Raw genomic sequence first — 10555 nt, forward strand, 5'->3', positions numbered from 1 at the left:
ACTGAGGGTGGAACACAAGGCGGGGAATCCATTGTTTAAACCAATAGGGGATTACAGGGGAGGAGGACAACTTAAACAAACCAATAGAGTTTCAAAGCATCCCAAATGGACAGGGAAGTTTCTAGAGAAAGGGGCAGGATTGGGGAGAGATTGACATTGAATGGGAGGAGGAACAGGGAACAAAAGGGCAGGACTTTGGGGAGATGGACAAGTAGGGGAAAGCCAATAACACGGGGCGGGGCGGGGGGGGGAAGGAACAACCCATTGGCAATAAAATGTGGTATAACAATACCAAATAAGGGGGTGTCATAAAACTGACTACTAGGACCGAATTACAATCAAAAACATGCACTGCAACAGGGAAGCTCTCAGTCAGGGCTGTGTTGAGTGCTTCCAAATCCTTTCCAGCATCAATAGAATGTCAAACTTGCCCTTATCCCATGCAAACAGAGTGTTCCCCAACAGCAAACCATTCCAAGGTCCTCTGAGAAATATGTATTTTATGATTGGCTTTTTGCTAATATAGCAGCCATAGAACACTGCAATTTGTCAGAGAAAAAGAATGTATTGCTCTCCTAGAAGAAGAAACTAACTTCTTCCTGCGTCGCTCAGCCCTCAGGAAGCCGGTTAGGATTAAGAGGGAGAAGTTGATGAGGACTGAAACAGATAAAACCTCTTGTTCGTTACACAGAAAACCTTAAAAATAGAAGATGTGATTAAGTGTTTGTCTAGCTTGCTACACAAAAAAACCTCAAAAATAGAGGATGTGGTTAAGTTCCTGTTTGATTTATTTAACTTACATAATTCTTTTTTTGCCTGCATAATCGCGTGGTAATCATAAGATCTTAAGTAAGTTTTATAAGAGAAAGGGCGAAGCTCTTCTACCAAATATGGAATCAGGTCAAAGGACACAACCGAGGAAGACTACCAAGACCTTCATCATCGACCACCAGGAGGTGAGAGAAGACCCCCTAGCAACAATCAACGCAAGCGCAGAGTACTTCAAAATGACACAGCAGTCCGGAAGCACTAAGAACTTAAAAAGGGGGACGTTGGGGATGAGGGTGCGGCAGTTGGTGGAGCGGAGACTCCCCTGCCGTCCAGCGCTGAAACTTTTGCTTATGCTGTATGCCTTGAATTAATAAATTCAAATTGGAAATTTCACTCCTCTTGAGTCTATTTATAACAAATTGGTGCCGTGACTCGGATGGGGGAGTGAATTGGAAAAGTTGTTCCAGAGAGGGGGGCGCCCCACCTAACCTAGTTAGGTGGCCCCTCTGGACGACCTCCACCTCCCCCACCGACGAACCTAAATTATACTCATAAGCAAAAGGGAGACACCAGTGAACCCCTTAATCCTCTGTGCACAGGGTCCGGACGAAGACGCAGGACGCGTAAGTATGGGATCCCGGAGTGCGGGGGCACTCCGGAAGAACGGGATCCGTCCGGTTGGGGTTGGGATCCCGGAGTGTGGAAGGCACTCCGGAAGAATGGGATCCCGGAGTGTGGCGATGTGATGTGTGAATGAGAGGAGGACTGGTAGCCAGATCTTCCAAGCGATTGCGGACCCTCCAGTAGTGCGGTTCCCGCAGACCCGCGAGGGCTCGGGCCACGAAAGAGGGGAAGTGAAAGATACGTGTGTGTAAGAAGGCACTCCGGAAGAATGAGACAGGGGAAGAGTAAGCCCCCTGCACAGGTTAAGCTCCCTCCATTTCAAGGGACAGCCCCCTGGGATACTTGCTTAGTAACTGGAAACACTTCCCAGGACCTGAAAGCAAAGACAGGGCTAAAATGATACACTATTGTGTAGAAGTTTGGGGCGTGAAGGAAATTTCTAAAAATGTATATTGGCCCATCTTCGGATCATCGGAAGATTGGGTAAGACAGACATTAAACATTTGGGTAAACTCTAAAGAACCTATCTCGCCAGAAGAAAGCGAGTATGCAAAAATCTGGGTGTTTAGACCAGAAGTATACATCTTTAAGCTAACTGAGGAAAATAAGGAACTGGATAAGAAAAAGGAGAAGAAGGGAAAAGGAGATGAAATTATAATAGTACCCCCTCCTTATGTCCCACCCCCACCTCCTCCAGTGCCAAATGCACCGGTGCCCCCACCTCAAAGTAATGATAGTGACTCTGACCAATCAGATTACCGGAGTCCAATCACTAGGAGTCGGACTAAAGAACAACAGACGGGGCTTTTTCCCTTAAGGGAAATGCCGATGGGGGTCTGCAGGCAGGAATAGGATTTATTTCAGTCCCCCTGAGTTCGACCGATGTTCAAGAATTTAAAAAAAAAAAAAAAAATAAATGGGACATTTACTAGAAGATCCTTTAGGAGTAGCTGATAAGGTAGATCAATTTTTGAGTCCAAACATGTATACATGGGAAGAACTCCAGTCGATTTTAACAATTTTATTTTTGGCTGAAGAACGAAATATGATTAGGAGAGAGGGAATGCGTATCTGGGATGCGCAACACGCCCAGTGTCCCTCCGCGGATACTAAGTGGCCTCTGCAGAATCCGCAATGGGATCATCAAAACCCAGCCCATCGAACGCATATGCAGGATTTGAATAATCCAAGGAATTAGGGAATCAGTCCCAAGGGGCCAGAATATAGATAAAGCTTTCAACAATAGACAGAAAAAAAAGATGAATCACCCACAGATTGATTAGAAAGGTTAAGACGGAACTTCCAGCTATACTCCAGTATGGATCCTAATGGACCAGCCGGAGAAGCTCTTTTAAAGGTACATTTTGTTTCAAAATCATGGGAAGATATAAAAAGGAAAATACAAAAGATTGAAGATTGGCAAGACCGAGGGCTGGATGAACTTTTAAGGGAAGCACAGAAAGTGTATGTTAGGAGAGAGGATGAGAGTTATCGGAAGCAAGTTAGGCTGATGGTGGCAGCAACGAGTGGGAATAGGGGGTATGAAAGACAAGAGAGGAAGTTTGGGGATCCCAGAAAGGGAGAGCCCAAAGAGACAGCAAGTCAGAGGATTTGTTTCTATTGTGAAAAAAGAGGGCATTTTAAAAAGGAATGTAGGGTTAGGATTAAAGATGAGAAGGAATTCCTGATGGATTAGAGGGGTCAGGGGCTCTATTTATTGGGGACCCGAAAAACACCTAAAGAGCCCTTGATAAAACTTAAGGTGGGTCCCCAACACCAGGAAATACCTTTCCTGGTAGACACTGGGGCCAAGAGATCAACTATTCAGTTTTTACCAAAAGGATGTAATTTGTCTAAAGAAGTTGCAACCGTCATTGGGGCAAAAGGGGAACCATTTGAAGTAAAAATTATTAAGGGTGTAGTAATAGAAACAGATTCAAAAATAGGGATAGGGGATTTTTGTTGGTTCCCGAATCAGAATATAATTTATTGGGTTGAGACATGATTATTGAACTAGGAATTAGGATTGATGTAGAAGAAAAAGAGCTTAGAATAAAACTTTGTCCTCTGCGAGTGGAGGACGAGGCAAAAATCAATCCCGAAGTATGGTACACTCCTGAGAGTGTTGGGCAGTTAAAAATCACTCCTTTTATGGTAACTATTAAGAATCCAGATGTCCCGATTAGAATAAGACAGCACCCTTTGTCTCTGGACGAAAAATTACTTTTAACAAGTACATTGAAGGTAATGTCTCCCCATAACATTAGGGGGGGGTGCTTCAGCAAAAAGCTGACAAATGGATATCTGATGCTCGACTTCTCAAATATGAAGGAATCCTAATAGAAGCCCCAAATTTAACAATTGAAACCACAGCCTTGCAAAACCCCGCTGAGTTCCTATATGGAGAATGAGGCGCAGAACCATTAGAGCATGATTGCATAATCACTATAGAGGAACAAGTAAAAATAAGACCTGATCTGAAAAAAAAAAAAAAAAAAAATTAAACACAGGAGAAAAGTTATTCATAGATGGGTCCTCAAGGATTATAGAAGGGACGAGAACATCAGGGTATGCTATCATTAGGGGACCTGAGTTGCAAATACTAGAGTCAGGGCCACTAGATAGATCTTGGTCAGCCCAAGCGTGTGAACTATACTCCTTACTGCGTGCATTAAATTTTCTGGAAGGAAAAGAGGAAACTATCTTTACAGATTCCAAATATTGTTATAGAATAGTACATACATTTGGAAAAATATGGGAAGAAAGGGGGCTGGTCAATTCTCAAGGAAAAGATTTAGTTCATAGGAATCTTATTACGGAAGTTTTAAAAGCACTAAGGAAACCCCGAAGGTTGGCAGTAGTCCATCTAAAAGGGCACCAACGGGGATTAGATTTACAGAGTAGGGGAAATAATGCAGCGGATCGAGAAGCAAAGCGAGCAGCACTACGAATCCTGACCCTGAAGGGAGACAAAGACATCACTGATTTAAAGGGCCAAGACCAAATTATAAAATTTAGGGAAGAAGAAAAAGCTGCTAGAAATTGGAGCAACCGAAAATTCTGAAGGGAGGTGGTTTCTACCCGATGGGAGGGAAGTATTACCTAAAGTTATGGCCTATAGATTATTGGAAAAAGTTCATCAGAAGACCCATTGGGGATCACAAGGATTAGTAGATTATTTTGCCACCAAATACATGAGTATGGGGATCTGGGACATGGCTAAACAAGTAACTAGAGGTTGCCTTCTGTGCCTACAAACAAATAGGAAAAACCTAAGGAAGTTGCCAGAGGGAGGGCGACCTCTGGCAAAGAGACCTTTTTCGCATATTCAAGTAGATTTTACTGAACTCCTGAAGGTAGGAAGGATAAAATATCTATTAGTCCTGGTCTATTAGACCACCTTACTCACTTTGTAGAAGCATTCCCAACCCCGAGGGAAACTGCTAAGGTAGTAGCGAAAGTATTACTAGAAGAAATAATTCCTTGATATGGGGTCCCAGAAGTTATAGATTCAGATCGGGGACCACACTTTACATCTCAGATAACCCAGAACCTAGCCAAAGCTCTTGGAATAAAATGGGAACAACATACTCTGTGGCATCCTCAAAGTTCAGGACGAGTAGAAAGGATGAATGGAGAAATAAAGAAACAACTAACTAAGTTAGTAATGGAAGCAAAAATGTCCTGGGTAAAATGTGTCCCTTTAGCCCTATTAACTATACGGACCACACCTAGAATAGATATAGGGATATCTCCCTTTGAAATGCTGTATAGAATGCCATACAATCTTGAGGGACCTCAGGAGCACCCAGTTATTAATGATCAATGCATGAATAAATACTTAGCAGAATTGAACAAGTTTAAAAAGGCTTTATGAAAAAAAAAAAAAAAAAAAAAAAAGGGATGCTTGCACAAAAACCCCCCCTTAGATTTTACCTTACACCAGGTGCAACCAGGGGATTGGGTGTTGGTCCGAAGCTGGAAAGAAAACCCCTTGATACCAAAGTGGGAAGGACCTTACCAAGTACTTATTACAACAGATGCAGCAGTCCAAACTGTTGAGAAAGGGTGGACTCACGCTAGTCGTATCAAGGGACCAGTGAAACCCCCAGACAACTGGAAGGTCTGCAGTGTCCCTGGAGAAACCACAATCAAATTACAGCGAACTTCATGATTTGGATAATAGTCTGGGTAGGGGACAATCAATATCTTCAAGACCTCTTAACAAGAAACGAGCGATCACTGGGATATTGTAAAAGATTAGAGGATGAACTGGGTAAGCCTTACTTTAAGTCTCCTCGCCTCAAATATAAAGGACAAACCTGGGGAGGGGAGTCAGCCAGATGTGAAGAAATAAGACTAAAATGCAATTATTTGGACTGTGATTGTTACCCATTTTTATGCTTTTCTTGTAAGCTGTGTCACGAACCGTGGTGGACTCATTGTCGGAGAGGACGGGTTCCTAGGGGCATTTGCGGCCCCTGTTATACTAATGAAAGGAGACTAACTTCTATGATCCTTAATTATAAAGTAGACTCGGGAGAAATAAAGCTTGGGTCAGATCAGTGGTGGGAGACCTTCTCAAAGGGTATAAACCCCGAACGGTTCTGTTATCACTCAACGAACCGGCCCCCTTCATCCTCGACATTCTCGAAGTGGTGTGCAGGAGAAGTAGTCCCACCATACGGTGTGATATCCCACAAATAAAAGCCAGAAACTGGGCTGCTAGCCTAGAGAGAAGGTGGGGAAGAGACAATCATAATTATCCAGCTCCTGAAGAATACCCCTGCTGCCGAGAAGATGGTCACCCTCGAGGCTCGCAGCAACCGAGTCGTCGAGCGAGGCAGAGGGGTAATGGACCGTGGAGACAATCGGAAGTCTCGACCCCTCTGTGGGAAGTCCAGGAGATGCTGGCAGTCCTACCACAAGATTGGTGAGCCACCACTAAGGGGAGGGGAACGGGGAAAAGAAAGACAACAAAAACAAATTTTTAAGTCCTATTCCAACCATGTGGACCACCCGGTTTGGACAAAGCTAATACTGATGTGTGTAGTGATTAAGATATCCTATGCTCAGACCCATGAACCCTTTAAGTGGTCCCTAATTAGATGGGAAGATCAGAAAGTTCTAGAAACAAAAATTATACACTCAAACCCCCTTTTTATGAGGCAATAGGAATCACGGCAAAGGCTAAGAGAATAAATGACACCAACCCTGCGAGATGCCTGTGGAAGAAAGAGAATACTCAGAAAGCAATAACTTTAGCAAAAGTCACAGGGAAGGGGAGATGTATAGGACAAGTACCCCCAGAAAAACACCACCTGTGTGCTGAGTATGGGAAACTTAGAGATCCAGCAAAGCCAGCACAATGGCTACTCCCAGCAATGAACACAAAATGGGTTTGCAATACTTTAGGAGTTACTCCTTGTATAAATATAGAAAAATTTAACAGAACAAGTGAATTCTGTGTTCAAGTGTTAATCGTGCCCAGGATAACTTACCACTCACCTCACTACGTTTATGATCAATATCAGGGGCCAGAGCATCATTTAGTAAAAAGGGAAGTCTTCACCACTCTCACGGTAGCCATGTTATTGGGAGTCAGAGCAATTGGAACAGGAACAGGAGTAGCCTCATTAGTATAACAACATAAAGGGTTTCAAGAACATAGACTATCTGTAGACGAAGATTTAAGGAGAATTGAAGAATCCATAAGAGATCTCACAGAATCCTTAGATTCCCTGGCAGAAGTAGCATTACAAAATAGGCGAGGACTAAACCTTCTATTATTACAGCAAGAAGGGCTATGCATGGCCTTACGAGAGGAATGTTGCTCATACGTCAACAAGAGTGGGGTCATCCAAGACTCAATGGCAAAACTTAGAGAAAGGTTAGAACAGAGGAAAAAAGAAAGAGAAGCTCAACAGAGCTGGTATGAAACTTGGTTCAATTACTCCCCCGGCTTATTACTTTGTTGTCAACTATTGCAGGACCAGTAATACTGTAATGTTGGGACTTATGTTTGGACTTTGCCTTTTTAATAAAATAGTGAATATTGTTAAAGGGAGGCTGGAAGCAGCTCACCTTATGGTGATATGCTCAGAATACAAAGCTTTGTGGGGAGCCGAAGGGGGAGAATACTTAGAACTAAGTCGATACGCATTGGCTAGGTTTGACGAACAAGAGGATAAAAGAGAAAGGGGGGATTGAAACAGATAAAACCTCTTGTTCGTTACACAGAAAACCTTAAAAATAGAAGATGTGATTAAGTGTTTGTCTAGCTTGCTACACAAAAAAACCTCAAAAATAGAGGATGTGGTTAAGTTCCTGTTTGATTTATTTAACTTACATAATTCTTTTTTTGCCTGCATAATCGCGTGGTAATCATAAGATCTTAAGTAAGTTTTATAAGAGAAAGGGCGAAGCTCTTCTACCAAATATGGAATCAGGTCAAAGGACACAACCGAGGAAGACTACCAAGACCTTCATCATCGACCACCAGGAGGTGAGAGAAGACCCCCTAGCAACAATCAACGCAAGCGCAGAGTACTTCAAAATGACACAGCAGTCCGGAAGCACTAAGAACTTAAAAAGGGGGACGTTGGGGATGAGGGTGCGGCAGTTGGTGGAGCGGAGACTCCCCTGCCGTCCAGCGCTGAAACTTTTGCTTATGCTGTATGCCTTGAATTAATAAATTCAAATTGGAAATTTCACTCCTCTTGAGTCTATTTATAACAAGGACCAGACAAAATCCTGTGTTTGAATGGAAGTTATGCATCATATACGAGATGCACAAATATGCAACAGGTTATTGTTTTTAAGGGTTAATCCTCTGTTAATGTCTGTCCTTTTTCGGGCTTATGCTGCCCAGAAAATAGGTACCCAGATGTCTGTAACTCTATCATTCTATTGTCTCCTATTGTCCTAATCCAAATTGTCCAAAATTTTTAGCACTCTAATGATATTGCTATTTTTATAACCAATTTATTAAAAATAAAGTTTTACAATTTTACAAACAAGTGATTGCCATTTTTCACACCCCTCCTGGGAATCAGGAACACGTGTGGTGGGGCCGGCTGCACCTGTGGGAGCAATGGGTAGCATCAGCCCGTGCTGTGCTGCTCTGCTGAGCTGGCAGCATGGTGGATGCGAGCAGGACGTTCTCCGTTTGCCCCAGAGCTGGGGCCTGCAGGCACCTTGCTGCCCCTTGGCACAGGCTGTGCCACCCAACAAAGCCCAGCAGGCCGGGAGGAGAGCCCGGGGGCAGCGCAGCTGCTTGGGCAGTGGCTGCTTGGAGGGACACGGGCCAAAGCCATCCCTGAGCAGCCACTGCCAGCCCTGGCCCTCCCTGCCCCGTGACAGCTCCCCCAGCCACAGGGAACTGACTGACAAAAACTCCACAGCCAGCAAAGAGACTGTCCCAGTGATTGTCTGCTGCTCTTCTTCCCTGCAGTTGGTCTCAGAAACAGCCCTCACACTGCTCTAAATGCCCACCCATGGGCTGACCAGCCCCTATGCTTTTCCAGTCTGCTCTCAGAAATTTTGCAACAAATCCACCAATAAATTCCAGGTTAACTCTGGGAATTGCACTCTACAGTTTGCTTCATTTTTTCCCAATCCCTGGAATTTCCTGTATATACTAATCGTCTTAATGACCTCTGATTCTTTTCAGTGGTTTTTTTTTTTTTGTATTGAGACAGATGAAACAGCCTTATTGGTTTTAGTATTGGCAGGTCTGTTTTTTTTCTTAGCAAGGTGGTTTACTTATTATCTACATGTAAACATAGTTTTACTTATGGTATTTTTTTCCCCAATTACTTTGGCAATCTGTCATTCACTTCTTAGTCAATGTTCCATATATGAACAATTTTGAATCTCTTTTTATAGAAATATAAAGATCTCAGAAACCTGTCTTTTTAATTTTGATGACACTCTTTCTCCTGATTCCCAGCTTTTACAATGATCCTTTATGAAACATCCCTGAGGATAGGTAGAGTTACTTGGGAAATACTTGGCTTAACCTGGGAATGCATTATTACTTTTAGTGCTATAAACCTACATTGCTTCAAGCTTCACAGCCACAGTCATGATTTGTGGCTCAAGGCATGGATGCCTGTCTGAATTAAAACAATGTTTGTGAGGCAGCTGAAGAGCTTAGACCTCAGACATTGAAATTCCTGGGAGGAGGAGGAGGAGGAGGAAAAAAGGATAAAATCATGTTTCAAAGGTTTTTTTTTCACTTCTAGTATGCCAGAAATATGGTAGACTACACGTGTCTTCAAGTGTCATTTAATTCCAGAACAACTCTCTACAATGCCAGTCACCAGGCCAAATTACTCAAGACTTTGCAACCTAATGCATCAGCTTTAGTTCTAGTGACAGGTAGGCCTTAATTCCTGTCCGATTAGAGCAAATCCACAAAACAATCTTGCCTCTGTGTGAATGGCAAGAAGAATTTGCTTGTGAACAGGTGAATATGTCCCACTCAATCATGAACAAAATTTGCCTTGACTTGGAAGCAAGTAGACAAGGAGCAATGCAGGATTTGAGTTTCATTCAGTGATAAATGGGGCAAGAAGTTGTAGCAAATTCCCTGTTTTGCAGAACACAAGTACTGATACAGCCAATAATGCACCCACATGAAGGGATCTTCAGGACATTCCTTTATTTCTTAACTAGGAATGGGCAGCAAAATGCTGGCATTTATCTGAGCTACAGCAGTGTTCCTCCCCTGTTTCTCCTTGAGCACACTGTCTGTTGTTTGCAGACTTCACTGCCCAGACCATGAATGCTCTCAGGGCCAATTGCTAAAGGACCCAACTACCAAAATACAGGTGCCACATAATCACCCCAGCACTAATCCAGCACTGCTTTGATAGTGCCCAGGAACACAGAATGGCTTGGCTTGGAAGGGACATTTAAAGGCCATCTAGTCCAATGCCCTGCACTGAGCAGGGACACCTTTAAGTAGGTCAGGTTGCTCAGAGCGTGAGCTTGAATGTTTGCAGGGATGGATGTCCACCTCTCTGGGCAACCTGTGTCAGGCTTTCAAACCCTACAGTGAAAGAATGGGTTTCTTTTGTCCAGTCTGAATGGACCGTCTTTTGGACTAAAGCCATTCCCCCTCGCTCTGCTCACAAAAGGCTCTACTACAAGTTCT

The 10555-nt window shown here is 43.4% G+C and overlaps 1 long non-coding RNA gene across 1 annotated transcript; it reads left to right on the top strand.

Moving 5' to 3' along the window:
* Positions 1-260: 260 nt before the first annotated feature.
* Positions 261-8108, top strand: LOC141728100 (uncharacterized). The gene is made up of 2 exons (XR_012578782.1): positions 261-1394; positions 5436-8108. It is a non-coding gene; the product is annotated as an uncharacterized LOC141728100 (long non-coding RNA).
* Positions 8109-10555: the final 2447 nt, after the last annotated feature.

The sequence above is a fragment of the Zonotrichia albicollis genome, unplaced genomic scaffold (assembly GCF_047830755.1).
Source record: "Zonotrichia albicollis isolate bZonAlb1 unplaced genomic scaffold, bZonAlb1.hap1 Scaffold_89, whole genome shotgun sequence".
NCBI classification, from domain to species: domain Eukaryota; kingdom Metazoa; phylum Chordata; class Aves; order Passeriformes; family Passerellidae; genus Zonotrichia; species Zonotrichia albicollis.